Below are 21448 nucleotides of genomic sequence, written 5' to 3'. Positions count from 1 at the left end.
CTAGTGCAGGGCCCACCACTGTAATTGTTCCCTGTTTTTACCCTTATTATTTAAATTCGCCAGCTGGAGGCGGGGTATCCAGTTTTACGTGTACTTCTTAAATTCGCCAGCTGGAGGCGGTGTATCCGGCTGCACGTCCCATTATTATTTAAATTCCCCTGGCTGGAGGCGGTGTATCCAGGGTCACGTATGCCATAAATTCACCCTGCTGGAGGCACTGTGTCCAGTCACATGTAGATCATTACACAAACTACTTTTCCTCCCATATCGATGTTCTCCCTCACAGGTCATTCCCCTTTGACTATTGGGCCTCTAAACTGGACACCTGGCCTGAATTGGCACAATATGCCTTACAGGAGCTTGCCCTGCTGCTAGTGTGTTATCTGAAGGAGTCTTCAGTGCTGCTGGATCAATCCTGAAAGAAAAATGGACCAGTCTGTCTACCCAAAATGTTGATGATCTAACCTTCATTAAAATGAACCATGCATGGGTTTCAAAGGATTTTGTCCCACCTTCCCCTGATGACACATAGGTTGCCAGAAAACTTCTTTGCTTTTGTACTCCTCTTCCTCGGACTTGCCCAATTCCGCCCTTTGCAGCAGCTGAATATCCAGCCAACACATCAACATATGCCATTTTTTAAACCTCCCTAAGTGGGCTGCCCACCCCCCAATGGCTGGGGTCAACACCTGGCGCACCCTGGTAAGTGCCATTGCTCTGAACAGGTGGATGGGCCCACAGATGGCCGACAGCACTGGCACAGGGCCCCTATAGTACAATGCAGTGTCTAACATGGTGGGAGGGCCCACTCGCCGTCAGACACACCAGCGCACTATGAGGGGCCCTGTGACAGTACCGTCAACCACGAGTATGCCCCCCCTGCTTGGTCATGGCCACAGCACTTGCAAGTTGCAATACTTACCTCTCCCTGCTCCATCGCTGTGTAGTCTGGGCAGTTAAATCCTTCACTGGGACGACCACTAGAAATTTAGTGTATTGATCGATGATGGTTAAGATGTAGCTATGCCCTGTCCTGCTGGCCTCTACCTTCAGATGATCAATGGCTACGATTTGTAATGGATGTCAACTTACAAGCGGATGCAGTGGTGCTTTATGATCGCCTTTCACAGTTGTGATAGTCACAGATGTGTGACATTCCTGCCACCATTTTCAATGTCTCCTCTCATGCCAATCCAATAGAATCGCCTATGACCTGTGGCTTCTGTCTTTGGCATTCCAAAATGACCAGACACATCATGATAGGCAGTGAGGACCATGTGATCACAGTTTGATGGAGATGACTAACGGTGATGTGATCCACGCTACTGCGATAAAGCAATCCTTTCTTCACAAAGAACCTTTTTCGCTGTCTCCACAGACACAGTAATTGAGGGTCTGCATCGCTTCTGCAACATCTACCGTGAAGTTTTCCGGCAATGAGTAATTCCCAAATTTCTGCTAACACTCATCTTTCCGTCTGTACTTTTATCCATGTAGTTTCCAGTAGCGGAGAGTCTGGATTGGCTTACTGAGATTGAAATATATACCAAGATTTAAAAGTACCTCAACACTGTATACTATTGTACGCTTTGACTACCTTTCCCTTTTTGTACTTGTTAAATTCTGGTGTAATACATACTGAGCCTGTGAGTGTCTGTGTCTGACTCCAGAAGTATAGACGGAAAATTACAATTACCCCTAGAATGGATACACCTGGTATGTGCTGATACAGTACCTTTGTTCAAAATTTTGTATTACGGTATCATCCATAGTGAGGGAGCGTGTGTGTTTTACATGTTCTATATATACGGTGAATCGGAGATAGCAATTTTTACCCTATACTCGATACAGCTTGTATCTTGTTATACAGTACCTTTGTTTGACATTTAGTATTACGGTCAAATCCATACTGAGTAAGCGTCTGAGACTGACTACGGGACTATGTATATGGAGATTTCAATTGTACCCTATAATATATATACTTGATATCTTGTTATCCAGTACCTTTTTACAACATTTTTTATTATTATCAAACCCAGACTGAGTGAGCATCTGAGGTTGACTCCAAAAATATATACCGAGATTTCAAATTTGCCCAACACTGTATACAGCTGTACGCTTGTGTTACATTACCCATTTACAGCTTTTCATATTCTTGTGTAATCCATACTGGGCCTGAGAGCGTTTGTGTCTGCCTCCTGAAATGTATATGGAAATTCAGAATGTTTACACTATACTATATATACCTTGTATCTGGTGATACTGTACCCTTTTTCACCTTTTTATTTTATTGTGTAATCCATACTGAGCCTGTGAGCATCTGTGTATGATTTATGAAATATATACGGAGATTTACTGTTACCCTAGACTGTATAGAGCTGTACACTTCTGATACAGTACCATATATCTGCTGGCATTTTGGGTCAATTTTCTAAAACATGAGGAAGTATGGTGGAAGAGGACGCGGACATGAGCGTGGGGGGCCACCTGGTACTGATGGTGGTGGTGGTGCATCTGCTGGTAGTGCCAAAACACAATAGCAGCTAAGGCAGGAGGTGTTGAGCATGCATCATGGTGTAGCTCTGGGAGGCCTGTAAGGCTCCGTTTTCTGGGAGTAGGTAGACTGCTTTTAAAGCCGGAGCATAAGGAGCTGTTTTTGGCTTACATTGCTGAAACAGCCTCCAGCTCTATTGCCTGCTCTTCTGAAGTTTAAAAAATGCAAGCACTTAGTCGTAAGTGCAGGCTTCTGGTCAGGAGCAACCCCTTTCCTTGTGTCCTTCACCCACACCAAATGTGAAGGATGCGGCAACACACACTTCAGATTACTCCATGGAGCTCTTTTCACATACCATGCCTGGGTTAATTAAAAATGGGGCCCATCATATACTGGAGCATTCAAAATGGGGGACATCTGACACTGGAGCATCATCCATGAGGCCCATCATATACTGGAGCATTCTAAATGGGGTAGATCAGACACTGGAGCAGCATCTATGGGGCCCATCATATACTGGAGCATTCCAAATTGGGGACATCTGACACTGGAGCATCATCCATGAGGCCCATCATATACTGGAGCATTCCAAATGGGGCAGATCAGACACTGGAGCAGCATCTATGGGGCATATGATACACTGGAGCATTAGAAATGGGGCCCATTATATATGGAGCATTATTAGGGCCCATAAGACACTGAAGCATCATCCATGAGTCTCATCATACACTGGAGCATTCCAGATTGGGGACATCAGACACTGGAGCAGCATTTACAGGACCCATTAGACACTGGAGCATTAGAAATGGAGCCCATTATATATGGAGCATTATTAGGGCCCATCATACACTGGAGCATCATTCATGAGGCCCATCATATACTGGAGCATTCCAAATGTGGCAGATCAGACACTTGAGCAGCATCTATGGGGCACATGATACACTGGAGCATTAGAAATGGGGCCCATTATATATGGAGCATTATTAGGGCCCATAAGACACTGGAGCATCATCCATGAGGTCCATCATATGCTGGAGCATTCCAAATGGGGGACACCAGACACTGGAGCAGCATTTAAAGGGCCTATTAGACACTGGAGCATTAGAAATGGAGCCCATTATATATGGAGCAATATTACGGCCCATCATACACTGGAGCATCATCCATGAGACCCATTATATACTGGAAAATTCCAAATGGGGCAGATCAGACACTGGAGCAGCATCTATGGGGCACATGATGCACTGGAGCATTAGAAATGGGGCCCATTATATATGGAGCATTATTAGGGCCCTTAAGACACTGGAGCATCATCCATGAGGCCCATCTTATACTGGAGCATTCCAGATTGGGGACATCAGACACTGGAGCAGCATTTACAGGGCCCATTATACACTGGAGCATTAGAAATGGAGCCCATTATATGTGGAGCATTATTTGGGCCCTTAACGCACTGGAGCATCGTCCATGGGGGCCATCATATACTGTAGCATTATGTGGAGCTCTTCATATACTGTATGGAACATTATATGTGGCCAATTATTCTGTATAGAGAAATATATGGGGCTCATTATTCTATATGGCGCACAATGTGGTGGCCATAATACTGTATGGAGTAATATACTGTCCTTTTTTTGAGCTATTGTACAATTTAAAATAGATCAGTCATGTCATGTAAGCAGTGAAGTATTTTTCATTGTACTATACCTATATTTCTGTGCCGTATCGGAGCATCATGAGTTGTGGTATGTGTTAAAGGGGCGCACTGACACTCTTTGGCCCAAGGCACACGAAAACCTGGAGCCAGCCCTACCCCCCACAACTTTAGCCTAATAACCCCCTGTTTTCAATGCGTAACTATTATTATGAAGTAAATTAAGGTTGACAAGCTTCAGTCATAAGAATTTATGTTTTTGGCATTGAAATGGGCACTGTAGGTATGTTTACTGTCCTCCACTCCCTGCCGACTTTGCTTCTCATTGACTTGCTTTGGGTTTCGTGTTTCAGTCGCCCTCCAACTTTTCCCTATAGGCGGCCGATTTCGTTCGACTCGACTTTTGAGAAAAAAAAAAAAAAAGCAAAGTCGCTCATCTCTAATACACACCAGTCACACACTAAATGCAGGGCACACACACCAGTCACACACTTAGAGATGAACGGACCCCGGAAAGTTTGTGCTCAGGGCCCGAACATCCAGTGTTTGCCACGCTGTCGTATGCATGACAGTGCAGCAAACACTGCTTCTGAGTAGTGGTAAAATCATTACCACCTATCAGACAGCCACAGTTCTCTCGCTGTCATATGAGCTCATATTGGATTACAGACCCTGTAAGTTCAACAATGACATTTGTTCCTGGAAATTGAGAAGACAAAATTGATTTTCTGTAGGAGGTTCACATGTAGTAACCATATTAGTAGAATTTTTCATTAAAAAATGTTGCTTAGTTGTTAAATTTGTTATAAATCTATTCATATCCAGAAGAGTATTAAACAAATAAAACATTTTTCCAGCACAAAGTTTAAACCATGAGCAAGGACATTTATTTGGTTAGTAGTGAGTGATCAGTTAGAAAGATTCAAAATAATACATGAGGGATGATAATTCAAAATATTTTTTCTGCTACGGGTGACCATGCCTTGGATGTTTGCTGTGTTGCATCCGCTGCATCTCTTGCATTATCTGTGTTATTTTTGTCTTTGTGATAATGTGAAAAATCATGATTAGAAGAGGAAGATTCAATAATATAGTCCAAAGACAAAGAATGAGCTGAAGCTGACATGTGGTTTTGGAAAGGAATTTTCACGAAAGGAAAACTGTTTCAAAATGGATTTAAGTGTTCTCGGTGATTTATTCCATCTGCCCCATTCAGATACCTGTTTAAGTTTATAATCATTGTTATCTCATAAAAATGTATTTCTCTTTCTAATCGTGATGATATCCTCCCTTTTGGAAGCAGATGATTGAATTCATTGTAGAGAAGCATCATATTCAGAATAACTAATATGTTGTTTCAATTAAATTTTGATGGAATCAATCTCTGAATGCAATCTGTCAACTTTAGTTTCTCCTCCTTGATGATAAGATTCATGAGCATTAAAAAGAGCAGTGGAATAAAACTTGATTCCAATCATCAATAAATGATGGTGAACAAATGGTAAGGTTTCTCCTTGCGGAGAGTGACATGCCAGCTCTGGCTTGTCAAGGTAAGGAGGCTTATTCGCCGTGCAATGCTCCTCTGGGAAAATAATATGCAAATTGCCTCTTCAGAAAGAAAGAGGACTTTTACTCTACAGCGCCACCTATTGGTAGTAGCGATCCTACAAGTCACAATCAACCCTTTAACGAGTCTTGTAATATGACTTAGGATAAAAGCCAAATCAGAATCTCAATTTGCAGACACGGTGCTTGTCAAGGTAAGGAGGCCAATAGCTCGAAACACCATGTCTGCAAATTGAGATTCTGATTTGGCTTTTATCCTAAGTCATATTACAAGACTCGTTAAAGGGTTGATTGTGATTTGTAGGATCGCTACTACCAATAGGTGGCGCTGTAGAGTAAAAGTCCTCTTTCTTTCTGAAGAGGCAATTTGCATATTATTTTCCCAGAGGAGCATTGCACGGCGAATAAGCCTCCTTACCTTGACAAGCCAGAGCTGGCATGTCACTCTCCGCAAGGAGAAACCTTACCTCTTAGACCTCAGTCCAGAGCCTCTCACCTAGCCAAATCAGATCTCATACTTTGCACTGACGAGAGCCAATAGCTCGAAACACCGTGTCTGCAAATTGAGATTCTGATTTGGCTTTTATCCTAAGTCATATTACAAGACTCGTTAAAGGGTTGATTGTGACTTGTAGGATCGCTACTACCAATAGGTGGCGCTGTAGAGTAAAAGTCCTCTTTCTTTCTGAAGAGGCAATTTGCAGGTGAACAAATGGTGATTTGAATTTTTTTATTTGAAGATCCCTTGGAATCATGCTTTTGTGAATGTAGCTTTCCAGGGTTTTGTGGTCCTACCAAATTTTAGTTTCAGTAATAAAATATTTTTCCAGTTTGCTAAATTCAATAGAGATATTATCACAGATGGAGCCAGGATGAGGATCAATGAAAAACACCTGTCCAGCTTTCCTTGACCTATCCACAGAAGAATCAGTCACATTGAAAAGAAAACACCTTATTAGAGTCACAAAAAATTCACAGTGGAAAAATATATCCAATATAAATTCAAAAATTCTTGTAAAAAAAAGAAAATATGTCTGAGAATGTGTCCGATGTAAGTCCAAGTAAATATATCCAGTAGAAAAGAAAAACAACTCACCCAAACTCTTAGTGTCATGAAGCATGGATCTCATGGCATCAAATTTAGAAAATTGATGGAGAGAAAATCCAGCTTCATAAAAATTACTAACTTGGTTCTGATAGATAGTTAAAAAATTTCCATTATATGATTGTCAGAAGCAACTCATTTCGACCGCAAGCTGTGTTCAAAGCTACATATGCCAAGCTCCCATGATGCTCTTATATGTCAAGGCACCAATAGTCATGCAGAAGGTGATCACATGACAAACATTTAAAAACAAAAATTACAAAATAGAAAATATTAAAAAAAAATCAAATGCAAGAGAACACGGACTAGGAAAGCAGAAACGCACTAAGAGGATATATATAATAATGGAACATATATTTTTTTCTGTGTATTGAAACCATTTGGGCTTCTGTACCAAGGTTATATTTCCAAAATGCCTCTTGGATGATCAGGCATCTCCTGATATCCCACTTCTGATTTCTGGATTGACCCTTTCTATTTCAAACACTTACAATGTACAATACAAAATAATATTGAGGTACCGTGTTAGTCAGAAAAATCTATGTAAATACTTAGGTCCCCCCCAAAAAATGAGAAAGGTTTTCAATCTGCACTGAGCAACAAAAACCTTAATTTGATTTCCTTGGCCTGTCGTAATTCCTATCTAAATGTTGCTGTCTCTTCTCAGTAATTCACTTGTAATATAGCCTGATGAAGGGGCCTTTTGAGCCCTGAAAGCTTGCTTGCAAATATAATTTCTCTGGTTAGCCAATAAAGGGATCACTCCTTGAAAACCTTTCTCATTCTTTGGGGGACCTAAGTATTTACATACATTTCAAACACTCAAAGAATGGAAATATGTCAGTGATACTGCTGAAAAAAGTAACTGGTAATGTCTTATTGAGAACTTAATTATTTATATTTCCTTACTAATACTTTTTTGAAAACTTGCAATGGTATGGCATATATTTTGACAACCTGGTCTTTATTTGGATGGGTGATACACTGTATATCTGCCATACATGAATTTGTACAATATATCCATAATAACTAGAGTTGAGCGACTTTTGGTTTTTTAGGGTCGAGTTTCGTTTCGTGAAACCCGACTTTTCCAAAAGTCGGGTCGAGCAAGATCGGCCGATTATAGGGAAAAGTCGGGGTCGTCCCGAAACACGAAACCCAATGTAAGTCAATGGGGAATAAAAGTCGGCAGTGAGAGGAGGACAGGAAACACACCTACAGTGCCCATTTGAATGCCAAAAGCATCAATTCTTCTTACTTAAGCTTGTCAACCTTAATTAACTTCATAATACAAGTTACGCACTGAAAAATGGGGGTTATTTGGCTAAAGTTGTGGGGGGTAGGGCTGGCTCCAGGTTTTCATGTGCCCTGGGTGAAAGAGCGCCCCTTTAACACATACCACAACTCATCATGCTCCGATACGGCAGAGAAATAGCGGTATAGTACAATGAAAAATACTTCACTTTTTACATCTCATGACGAGGCCCATCTATTTCTCCATACAGAATCATTGGTCCCATATAATGTTTGAAACAGTATATGATGAGCTCCACATAATGCTACAGTATATGTTGGTCCCCATGGATGAAGCTCCACTGTCTTATGGGCCCAAATAATGCTCCAAACATAATGGGCCCCATTTCTAATGCTCTAGTGTATAATGGGCCCTGTAAATGCTGCTCCAGTGTCTGATGTCCTCCTTTGGAATGTTCCAGTGTATGGTGGGCCCCATCTATCATTCTCCAGAGTATAGTGCTCCCCAAAAATTGCTGTCCCAACATTGAAAACAATCAAATAAGTCTCCTCGCTAGGGAATCCCTGTACTAGCCTGGACTCCTCGTCGTCCCCATCTTCCATCTCACTGCACTGTATTTCAACCTTGCAAGTGCTGTGATCCTGAGCAAGCAGGGGGGGACCACTTGTTGGCGACGGCACTGGCACAGGGCCCCTGATAGTACGGTGGTGTGTCTGATGGCGGGTGGGCCGAACCTGCACTTTCATCTGCAGCTTCCTCTTTGTCACCGTGTAAGATGGAACTGTATATGGGAAGGGTAACCTGAGTTTCATCAGGGTCAGATTCAGGTCGTGTAGCGTGCGAGGGGAATGTAGTGGTCTGGGTCAATGTACCAGCAGATTCATCGAGCAGTGGCTGGGCATCAGTGCACTTGTGTTGCCCCCAGGAGTACGGTCGCCACAGTGGCATTACCTTCCTCCTAGGGAGTGTGATGTCATGCTTGGGAGCAACGAAGGATCTCTCTAGCAGGTTAACTGATTGGGCGGCGTTATTCCCACGAGTCATGACCCTCCAAACAGCGTTCATGAAGGCAAAGTGTTTGTTTTACGTGGGCAGTATGGTTGCAAAGCTGAACCTTAAAGGAATGTCCAGAAGGGCACCACCAGGAGTGGAGCCTACGGTTAAATTCGACTCCACCTGGGAAACCTCAACCATGCCAGCTACAGAAAAGTTGCACACATTGCAAGCTTAATTCCGTTAACGAACGAGACTCCGTCATGCCCCGCGGTCCGAGTCCGGCTTACTAGAGGGACACGTGAGGCTCTGGCACATGAGATTGGCCAATAACTGGTGTGTCATGCCCTTACATGTCCGTGGCTGCATGTGCGCTACACTGAAAAGGCCAGCGTTTGTCGCTTACAGGTGCAGATAACCCGCTGAACAACGTTAGTGATGGGGATCACTGATTACAATTATTACCCGCGAACGATGATTTCCCAGTAAGTGCAGGCCAACCGCAGTTCCGGAATTAGGCCTAACCGTCATTCCTGAAAAAATGAAAAACTTACGTGTGCAAACCACAGGTGCTGTAGCTTGCTTAACAGCTCGCCAGCCGTTCTCATGCCCAGTATGGATTACACGTGATTGCACAAAGGTGAGAAAGGGTACCGTATCCCCGGATAACATGTGTGGATAGCGTACACATTCAAAATATATGTCAATATATCAGGAGGCAGGCTCAGACGGTGTTAGGCCCAGTATGGCTTGCATGTGATTGCATAAAGGTGAGAAAGGGTACCGTATCCCCGGATAACATGTATGGATAGCGTACACATTCAAAATATATGTCTATACATCAGGAGGCAGACTCAGACGGTGTTAGGCCCAGTATGGATTGCACGTGATTGCACAAAGGTGAGAAAGGGTACCGTATCCCCGGATAACATGTATGGATAGCGTACACATTCAAAATATATGTCTATACATCAGGAGGCAGGCTCAGACGGTGTCAGGCACAGTATGGATTTGACGGCCCAGACTACACAGCGGAGGAGCAGGGAGAGGTAAAGATTGCAAATGCTGGGGCCCTGCCCAAGCAAGGGGGGCCCACTCGTGGGCGGCGGTACTGGCACTGGGCCCCTCATAGTACGGCGGTGTGTCTGATGGCGGGTGTGCACCACCACCGTCAGAGACACTTGATTGCACTATGAGGGACCCTGTGCCAGTGCCCGCGCCCAAGAGTCGGCCTACCCACCTGTCCAGGGCAATGGCACTCGCACGGTGTCGTACGCTAGGTGGTGACCCCGGCCATGGGGGGGAGGCAGCACAGTTAGGGAGTTTTAGAAAGTGGCATATGTTGATGTTGGACATTCAGCTGATGCAAAAGGCGAAATAGGTCAAGTCCCAGGAAGAGGTGGACCAAAGCAAGCCATTTTTCTGTCACCCTATATGTCATCAGGGGAAGGTGGGACAAAATCCTTGGAAACCCATGCATGGTTCATTTTAATTAAGGTTAGACCATCCACATTTTGGGTTGACAGACGGGTCCTTTTTTCTGTCAGGATTGATCCAGCTGCACTGAAGATTCTTTCCGATAGCACACTTGCAGCTGGGCAAGCGAGCTCCTGTAAGGCATATTGTGCCAATTCAGGCCAGGTGTCCAGTTTAGCGGCCCAATAGTCAAAGGGGAATGACCTGTGTGGGAGAACATCGATATGGGAGGAAAAGTAGTTTGTAACCATAGTTGACAACTGCTGTCTCCTGTCACTTTCTATCGATGCAGTATTACCAGTTGTGTGAGCGGTACTTGAAAAATCAGTCCACACTATTGTCATGAAACCCCTGTCTCCAACGCCACTTCTGCTGTGTGCACCATGAACACCTCTGCCAAGCTGCCCCCGGCCCGTACGGCTCGTGTGAGAACCATCACCGCTGCTGTGTGCTGGGAATGCCTCAAGCAACCGATTTACCAGAGTTGCTTGTTTATTAGCCAATATTAGGTCAAGGTTCTCCTGTGGCATGATGTTTTGTAATTTGCCTTTATAGTGTGGATCCAGGATGCTGGCCAACCAGTAGTCGTCATCGTTCATCATTTTGGCAATGCGGGGGTCCCTTTTTAGGATCTGCAACTCATAATCTGACATGTGGGCCAATGTTCCCGGTGTCAATGATGCACTGTGAGTGCTGGTTGGAGGAGCACTTTCTGGCAAATCCACATCCCTCCAGTCATGCACAAACCATGTACCAGACCTTGCCACGCCAACAATTTCACTTGCCCCACGAGATGCATCCTCCTCCCCTAAGTAATCATCCCCATCATCATCCTCCTCCTCCTCTTCTTCCTCCACCTCGTCCAGGAGAGGTCCCTGAGCAGACAATGGCTGAATGTCATCAAGGATTCCCTCCTCCTCTTCCTCCTCATCAACATTGGCTGCAGATGCCTGCTCCTTAAGGTGCGTCAAAGTTTGCATGAGCAGACGCATAAGTGGGATGCTCATGCTTAGGATGGCGTCGTCTGCGCTTACCAGCCGTGTGCATTCCTCAAAACACTGAAGGACTTTACAGAGGTCTTTCAGCTTCGACCACTGCACACCTGTCAACTCCATGTCTGCTCTCAAAGTGCCTGGCCGTGTATCCTCCCACAAATGCATTATGGCCTGCCTCTGCTCGCACAGCCGCTCCACCATGTGCAGGGTGGAGTTCCACCTTGTTGCAATGTCGATAATGAGGCAGTGGTTGGGAAGGTGGAGCAATCGCTGCAGCTTCTGCATACGAACGGAGTGTACAGGCGACCGGCGGATGTACTCGCACAGTCTTCGCACCTTCTGGAGCAGGGCTGTTAACTCCGGATAATTTTTGAGGAGGCACTGCACCACCAGGTTCAAGGTGTGAGCCAAGAAAGGTATGTGGCTGAGTTTTGAAAGGGCTATGGCTGCCACAAAATTACGCCCGTTATCACTAACTACCTTGCCTGCCTCAAGATGTACACTGCCCAGCCATGACTCAGTTTGTCGCTGAAAGTACTCGGCCAGCACCTCGGCGGTGTGTCTGTCGCCCAAACACATCATCTGCAACACAGCCTGCTGACGCTTTCCACTAGCTGCTCGATAGGGGGACACCTCGTGTGCAACAGTGGCAGCTGCAGATGGAGTGCTCGTACGACTGCGCTCTGTGGACGAGCTTTCGCTTCTGGAGGAGGAGGAGGAGGGTCGAACGCCTACAGCCAACTGTTTCCTATACCGTGGGCTAGGCAGCACTGTCCCACCACCGCTGTCCCCTGTGGACCCTGCATCCACCACATTAACCCATTGCGCAGTGATGGACACGTAACGGCCGTGGCCATGCCGACTGGACCATGCATCAGTTGTGAGGTGCACCTTTCCACTCACTGACTGCTTGAGTGCATGGACAATGCGGTCTTTTACATGATGGTGGAGGGCTGGGATGACTTTGCGAGAGAAGAAGTGGTGACTGGGTAGGTCATAGCGTGGTACTGCATAGGCCATGAGTTCGCGTAAAGCTGCGCTTTCCACCAACCGATAGGGCATCATCTCAAACGAGATTAGTTTGGCAATGTGGGCGTTCAAACCCAGTGTACGCGGATGAGAGACTGAGTACTTTCTTGACCTACTCATAGTGTCTGGGAGGGTGAGCTGGACTTGAGAGCCGCATATGGTGGAAGTAGCGGTGGACAGGGCGGACTGAGAGAGGGTTGATGATGGTGATGGAGTTGGTGTTCTTTCTGATGGCCTAGATTCAGTATTTCGTTGATATAACAGTGGGATTCCCTGACTGCTGTGGCCTTGCAACGACACCTCAACATTTGCTGCTGTGCTAACCGGTGGGCTTACAGTGGGGGAAACAATGTAGCGTTGCTGACTACCTTCTTTGTGATCAGTTGCACATGTGGCACTTGATATTTGGTGTTGTGTCCACACTTGCAAGTGCATGGTTGTTAAATGTCTAAGCATGCAACTGGTATTCAAATTTTTCAGATTTTTCCCTCGGCTAAAGGTCTTTGCGCACTTCTTACAGATAACCTTGGCCTGATCATGAGGATTTTGTTCAAAAAAGTGCCACACTGCACTCTTCCTACTTTGGCAGACATTTTGCGGCCTAGCACGCTGTGATCTTTTGACCCTCTGGACAAGCTGTCCAGCAACTCTTTTGATTTTTGGAACCTGTCTTTGGAGTGCTCCGGGCCTGCCAGATAACAGCTGTTGCGATGTCGATGTCTGCTGTGGATGTTCCTCATCTGAGCTATTGGAAGCAGCACCCTCTTCCCCCAATGGATGCCAATCTGGGTCAACAACTGGGTCATCCATCACCTCCTCTTCTATGTCATGTGCACCTTCCTCTGTGTCACCGTGTATGGTGGTATAGTGTGCGGGAAGGGGCACCTGAGTCTCATCAGGGTCAGAATCTGGCTCTGTACACTGCGAGGACAATGTAGTGCTCTGAGTGAATGTACCAGCAGAATCATCTATCAGCGGCTGTGCATCAGTGCACTCCATGTCAGATTCATCTTGGCCTGGGTAGTTCACCATTTCACTTGATAATCCAGGCATGGTATGTGAAAACAGCTCCATGGAGTAATCAGTAGTATGGCCTGCGTCATCCTTCAATCTTGGTTGGGGTGAAGGACACAAGGAAAGGTGTGGTTCATGAACATGAGCCTCCAATGACGACTCAGTGCTTTTACTTTTTACAACTTCAGAAGAGGAGGCGATAGAGCTGGAGGCTGAGTCAGCAATGTAAGACAAAACTTTTTCCTGATGCTCTGGCTTTAAAAGCGGTTTGCCAACTCCTAGAAAACTAAGCCTTCGAAGCCTTATGGAGCCAGACGATGACACAGGCTCAACACCTCCTGCATTCGGTCCTATTTTGCTCTTGCCACTACCATCAGATCCACCACCAACACCATCATTACCAGCTGCCAACCCCCGCCCAATTCCACGGCCCCTTCCACCAGCCTTCCTCATTTTTTGTAGAAATGTAGACAAAATCCAACAAACTATATAGTAATGTAAAACAAGGTACAAGGTGTCTATAGGACAGGGGAGATTTTGAATTTCTGCACACACTTGTGGACACTGGACACTTATGGATTGTGTGAGGCCCACTGAATATCACAGCGCTATGTCACAGGCTCGATGGCACAGGTGTGAAAAAAGTGACTACAGGATAAGGGAGATTTTGAATTTCTGCACACACTAGCGGACACTGGACACTTTTGGATTGTGTGAGGCCCACTGAATATCAGAGCGCTATGTCACAGGCTCGATGGCACAGGTGTGAAAAAAGTGACTACAGGATAAGGGAGATTTTGAATTTCTGCACACACTAGTGGACACTGGACACTTTTGGATTGTGTGAGGCCCACTAAATATCAGAGCGCTATGTCACAGGCTCGATGGCACAGGTGTGAAAAAAGTGACTACAGGATAAGGGAGATTTTGAATTTCTGCACACACTAGTGGACACTGGACACTTTTGGATTGTGTGAGGCCCACTGAATATCAGAGCGCTATGTCACAGGCTCGATGGCACAGGTGTGAAAAAAGTGACTACAGGATAAGGGAGATTTTGAATTTCTGCACACACTAGTGGACACAGGACACTTTTGGATTGTGTGAGGCCCACTGAATATCAGAGCGCTATGTCACAGGCTCGATGGCACAGGTGTGAAAAAAGTGACTACAGGATCACAGAGATTTTGAATTTCTGCACACACTAGTGGACACTGGACACTTTTGGATTGTGTGAGGCCCACTGAATATCAGAGCGCTATGTCACAGGCTCGATGGCACAGGTGTGAAAAAAGTGACTACAGGATCACAGAGATTTTGAATTTCTGCACACACTTGTGGACACTGGACACTTATGGATTGTGTGAGGCCCACTGAATATCACAGCGCTATGTCACAGGCTCGATGGCACAGGTGTGAAAAAAGTGACCACAGGATAAGGGAGATTTTGAATTTCTGCACACACTAGTGGACACTGGACACTTTTGGATTGTGTGAGGCCCACTGAATATCAGAGCGCTATGTCACAGGCTCGATGGCACAGGTGTGAAAAAAGTGACTACAGGATAAGGGAGATTTTGAATTTCTGCACACACTAGTGGACACTGGACACTTTTGGATTGTGTGAGGCCCACTGAATATCAGAGCGCTATGTCACAGGGTCGATGGCACAGGTGTGAAAAAAGTGACTACAGGATAAGGGAGATTTTGAATTTCTGCACACACTAGTGGACACTGGACACTTTTGGATTGTGTGAGGCCCACTGAATATCAGAGCACTATGTCACAGGCTCGATGGCACAGGTGTGAAAAAAGTGACTACAGGATCACAGAGATTTTGAATTTCTGCACACACTTGTGGACACTGGACACTTATGGATTGTGTGAGGCCCACTGAATATCACAGCGCTATGTCACAGGCTCGATGGCACAGGTGTGAAAAAAGTGACTACAGGATAAGGGAGATTTTGAATTTCTGCACACACTAGTGGACACTGGACACTTTTGGATTGTGTGAGGCCCACTGAATATCAGAGCGCTATGTTACAGGCTCGATGGCACAGGTGTGAAAAAAGTGACTGCAGGATAAGGGAGATTTTGAATTTCTGCACACACTTGTGGACACTGAACACTTATGGATTGTGTGAGGCCCACTGAATATCACAGCGCTATGTCACAGGCTCGATGGCACAGGTGTGAAAAAAGTGACTACAGGATAAGGGAGATTTTGAATTTCTGCACACACTAGTGGACACTGGACACTTTTGGATTGTGTGAGGCCCACTGAATATCAGAGCGCTATGTCACAGGCTCCATGGCACAGGTGTGAAAAAAGTGACTACAGGATCACAGAGATTTTGAATTTCTGCACACACTAGTGGACACTGGACACTTTTGGATTGTGTGAGGCCCACTGAATATCAAAGCGCTATGTCACAGGCTCGATGGCACAGGTGTGAAAAAAGTGACTACAGGATAAGGGAGATTTTGAATTTCTGCACACACTAGTGGACACAGGACACTTTTGGATTGTGTGAGGCCCACTGAATATCAGAGCGCTATGTCACAGGCTCGATGGCACAGGTGTGAAAAAAGTGACTACAGGATCACAGAGATTTTGAATTTCTGCACACACTAGTGGACACTGGACACTTTTGGATTGTGTGAGGCCCACTGAATATCAGAGCGCTATGTCACAGGCTCGATGGCACAGGTGTGAAAAAAGTGACTACAGGATCACAGAGATTTTGAATTTCTGCACACACTTGTGGACACTGGACACTTATGGATTGTGTGAGGCCCACTGAATATCACAGCGCTATGTCACAGGCTCGATGGCACAGGTGTGAAAAAAGTGACTACAGGATAAGGGAGATTTTGAATTTCTGCACACACTAGTGGACACTGGACACTTTTGGATTGTGTGAGGCCCACTGAATATCAGAGCGCTATGTCACAGGGTCGATGGCACAGGTGTGAAAAAAGTGACTACAGGATCACAGAGATTTTGAATTTCTGTACACACTAGTGGACACTGGACACTTTTGGATTGTGTGAGGCCCACTGAATATCACAGCGCTATGTCACAGGCTCGATGGCAGAGGTGTGAAAAAAGTGACTACAGGATAAGGGAGATTTTGAATTTCTGCACACACTAGTGGACACTGGACACTTTTGGATTGTGTGAGGCCCACTGAATATCAGAGCGCTATGTCACAGGCTCGATGGCACAGGTGTGAAAAAAGTGACTACAGGATAAGTGAGATTTTGAATTTCTGCACACACTAGTGGACACTGGACACTTTTGGATTGTGTGAGGCCCACTGAATATCAGAGCGCTATGTCACAGGCTCGATGGCACAGGTGTGAAAAAAGTGACTACAGGATCACAGAGATTTTGAATTTCTGCACACACTTGTGGACACTGGACACTTATGGATTGTGTGAGGCCCACTGAATATCAGAGCGCTATGTCACAGGCTCGATGGCACAGGTGTGAAAAAAGTGACTACAGGATAAGGGAGATTTTGAAATTCTGCACACACTAGTGGACACTGGACACTTTTGGATTGTGTGAGGCCCACTGAATATCAGAGCGCTATGTCACAGGCTCGATGGCACAGGTGTGAAAAAAGTGACTACAGGATCACAGAGATTTTGAATTTCTGCACACACTAGTGGACACTGGACACTTTTGGATTGTGTGAGTCCCACTGAATATCAGAGCGCTATGTCACAGGCTCGTTGGTACAGGTGTGAAAAAAGTGACTACAGGATCACAGAGATTTTGAATTTCTGCACACACTAGTGGACACTGGACACTTTTGGATTGTGTGAGGCCCACTGAATATCAGAGCGCTATGTCACAGGCTCGATGGCACAGGTGTGAAAAAAGTGACTACAGGATAAGGGAGATTTTGAATTTCTGCACACACTAGTGGACACTGGACACTTTTGGATTGTGTGAGGCCCACTGAATATCAGAGCGCTATGTCACAGGCGTGTAGGTCTGTAAGAACGGAACAAGTCCTCCACTTATCCTTCCACAGTGACACACAGATAGCTTCACTGTGGCCATGATAACAGCCGCTACACGGTACTGAGAGGAGCGTGCACGTACACGGCTGTCCGGTGTACGTAAAATTGTCAAGCTCCGTGTTTTTTAAGTATACGGACTGACACACGCTGTCTCTCTATAGTTTTGAATGTGATCAAACAGCAAATATATTTAACTGTTTGAAAGCTAGACAAAACTAGTAGGTGCAGGTCTGTAAGAACGGAACATGTCCTCGACTTATTCTCACAGAGTGACACACAGAGAGCTTTACTGTGGCTGTGATAACAGCCGTTACACGGTACTGTGTGAGGAGCGTACACCGCTGTATGGTGTGAAAAAATGCACGCTCAGTACCTCAGCAGGACAAAAAAAAAATTGGGATTGCTTTTAAAAAAGCAGTTTGCAGAGCAGTGGGTAAACAGCAATGCAGCTGTCAGGAAGCCTTAGAAGGCAGCCTAACAACCAACACCGCTGATCCACCACAATATAGCCTCCCCTTGCACTGCACACACAGTGACTGGTGTGTTGTACAGGCAAAATCGCTAGCAGCAGAAGCAGTTTTTTTTCTTCTTCCCTGCCTAACGCTCTCCCTACAGAATCAGCAGCAGCAACCTCTCCCTATGCTAAGATCGGCAGAAGTAAGATGGCGGTCGGCGTGCACGCCCTTTTATAACCCCTGTGACGCCCACCAAAGCAAGCCAATCACTTGCATGCCCTTCTGAAAGATGGTGGTGACCCCTGCCTATGTCATCACGTTGCCCACAGTGTCCGTGGATCCTGATTGGCTGAAAAAGAGCGCAAAACAAACTTTTGAAACGCGACTTTGGCGCGTAAGTCGCCGACCTCGTGGCCGACCTCATCCTAGGGTCGGGTTTCGTTTCATGAAACCCGACTTTGCCAAAAGTCGGTGACTTTTGAAATTTTTCGACCCGTTTCGCTCAACTCTAATAATAACCATTGCAATCTGTCTTTTACATCTAATTTTCATCCTTCACATATTTCATTTCTGGATCTTAAATTGGGTGTTTTACATTATGTGATCACAACGTCAACTTAATCCAAGCAAATTATCTGGCAATACTATATTACCTGCATCCAGTAGCCATCCCAAACACAAAATCAAGTCTATACTCATAGGGTAATTCAAGAATTAAAAGATACTGCAGTGACATCAGCAAACTCACTAAGTAGCTGATTGATTCTAAAACTAAATTGATTAAAAAGGGGTTTTTCATATTGGATACTTAATAGAGCTTTGGTTGAAGTACGTAATAAAAATCTATTATTATTATTATTATTTATTTATATAGCACCATTGATTCCATGGTGCTGTACATGAGAAGGGGTTACATACAAATTACAGATATCACTTACAGTAAACAAACTAACAATGACAGACTGATACAGAAGGGAGAGAGGACCCTGCCCTTTCGGGCATGCTACAGGATGGTGGGGAAGGAGACAGTAGGTTGGTGGGTTGCAGCAGTTCCGGTGTTGGTTGAGGTGATATCACTGGTAGTGGTGAGAGAGAAGGCGGTAGCGGGGTCATTGCAGGCTGTAGACTTTCTTGAAGAGGTGGGTTTTCAGGTTCCGTCTGAAGGATCCAAATGTGGTTGATAGTCGAACTTGGTGGGGCAAAGAATTCCAGAGAATAGGGGCTATTCGGGAGAAGTCTTGGAGGCGGTTGGGTGAGGAGCAAATAAGTGTGGAGGAGAGAAGGAGGTTTTGGGAGGACCAGAGATTATGTGAGGGAAGGTATCGGGAGATTAGATCAGAGACATATGGGGGGAGACAGGTTATAGATGGCCTTGTAGGTCAGTATTAGTAATTTGAACTGGATACGCTGAGGGAATGGGAGCCAGTAAAGAGATCTGCAGACGGGAGAAGCGGAGGAGTAGCGAGGAGAGAGATGAATTAGTCGGGCGGCAGAGTTATGGATGGACTGGAGAGGTGCGAGGGTGTTAGCAGGGAGACCACAGAAAAGGATGTTGCAGTAGTCGAGGCGGGAGATAATGAGGGCGTGTTCAAGCATTTTAGTAGATTGAGGGTCGAGGAAAGGACGGATTCTGGAAATATTTTTGAGCTGGAGGCGACAGGAGGTAGAAAGAGCTTGGATGTGCGGTTTGAAGGACAGGGCAGAGTCAAACGTTACTCCGAGGCAGCGGACTTCCGGTACTGGGGAAAGCGTGATGTCACTATTTGTTATAGCTAGGTCGGGTAAGGAAGATCTGTGAGATGGAGGAAAGATAATGAGTTCAGATTTGTCTACATTGAGTTTGAGGAAGTGAGAGGAGAAGAAGGAGGATATGGCTGATAGACACACTGGGATTCTGGACAGCAGAGAGGAGACGTCTGGGTCAGATAGGTAGATCTGAGTGTCATCAGCATAAAGGTGGTAGTGGAATCCGTGGGACTTTATGAGTTGCCCCAGACCAAGTGTATAGATTGAGAAGAGTAGGGGTCCTAAAACAGAGCCTTGGGGGACTCCAACAGAAAGAGGATGGGATGAGGAGGTGGTGTGGGAATGGGAGACGCCGAATGTGCGTTTGGAAAGGTATGAGGAGATCCAGGATAGGGCAAGGCCTTTGAAGCCGAAGGAGGAGAGGATCTGAAGTAGGAGGCAGTGGTCAACTGTGTCAAATGCAGAGGACAGGTCTAGAAGCTGGAGTATAGCGTATTGTCCTTTTGCTTTGGCTGTACGTAGGTCGTTAGTAATTTTGGTCAGGGCTGTCTCAGTGGAGTGATGGGGCAGAAACGAGATTGTAGATTGTCAAAGAGCAAGTTAGATGATAGGTGGGAGGAAAGTTCAGCGTGGACGTGTTGTTCCAGGAGTTTGGAAGCGAATGGAAGCAATGATATTGGGCGATAGCTGGACATAGCGGTTGGGTTGAGGGTTGGTTGTTTTAAGGATAGGCGTGATTGTGGCATGTTTGAAAGCAGAACAGAAGGTACCGGATGTTAGAGATAGGTTGAAGAGGTGGGTTAGGGATGGGATAAGTGTGGTGGTGAGGTTGGAGAGGATCTATCTATCTGATCTTATTAGCTCTAGGCATAAAACTAAAGCAAACATCAATAGTAAACCATTTCTCTCACTTCAATATAGCCTCAATTTAATCAGATTAAAACTTTAATCCATAAATTCTTACCTATTCTACATGAGGATGATACTCTTTCCAAACTTTTGAATTCAGGCAACTCTATAGTTGCCAAAAAAGCTAAAATCCTTGAACTCTAGGTAATACACAGTCATATGTTAAAGTTTGGGCACCCCTATTAATATTAACCTTTTTTCTTTATAACAATTTTGGTTTTTGCAACAGCTATTTCAGTTTCATATATCTAATAACTGATGGACTCAGTTATATTTTTGGATTCAAATGAGGTTTATTGTACTAACAGAAAATGTGCAATCTGCATTTAAACAAAATTTGACCGGTGCAAAAGTATGGGCACCCTTATCATTTTCTTGATTTGAACACTCCTAACTGCTTTTTACTGACTTCCTGAAGCACTAAATTGGTTTTGTAACCTCATTGAGCTTTGAACTTCATAGCCAGGTGTATCAAATCATGAGAAAAGGTATTTAAGGTGGCCACTTGAAAGTAGTTCTCCAATTTGATTCTCCTATGAAGAGTGGCATCATGAGATCCTCAAAACAACTCTCAAATGATCTGAAAACAAAGATTATTCAACATAGCTTTTCAGGGGAAGGATACAAAAAGTTGTCTCAGAGATTTAACCTGTCAGTTTCCACTGTGAGGAACATAGTAAGGAAATGGAAGAACACAGGTACAGTTCTTGTTAAGCCCA

At 45.1% G+C, this 21448-nt stretch overlaps 1 protein-coding gene across 1 annotated transcript in view; it reads left to right on the top strand.

Annotated features, from left to right (window-relative positions):
• GRID2 (glutamate ionotropic receptor delta type subunit 2) overlaps positions 1–21448 on the top strand; it is a 2095611-nt gene that overhangs the window by 1750101 nt on the left and 324062 nt on the right. The gene's annotated exons all lie outside the window — the stretch shown is intronic.

Source organism: Dendrobates tinctorius, unplaced genomic scaffold (genome assembly GCF_039654945.1).
Source record: "Dendrobates tinctorius isolate UK_male_01 unplaced genomic scaffold, ASM3965494v1 ptg000011l, whole genome shotgun sequence".
Lineage (NCBI taxonomy): Eukaryota > Metazoa > Chordata > Amphibia > Anura > Dendrobatidae > Dendrobates > Dendrobates tinctorius.
This window is presented reverse-complemented; position numbering and strand designations above follow the sequence as displayed.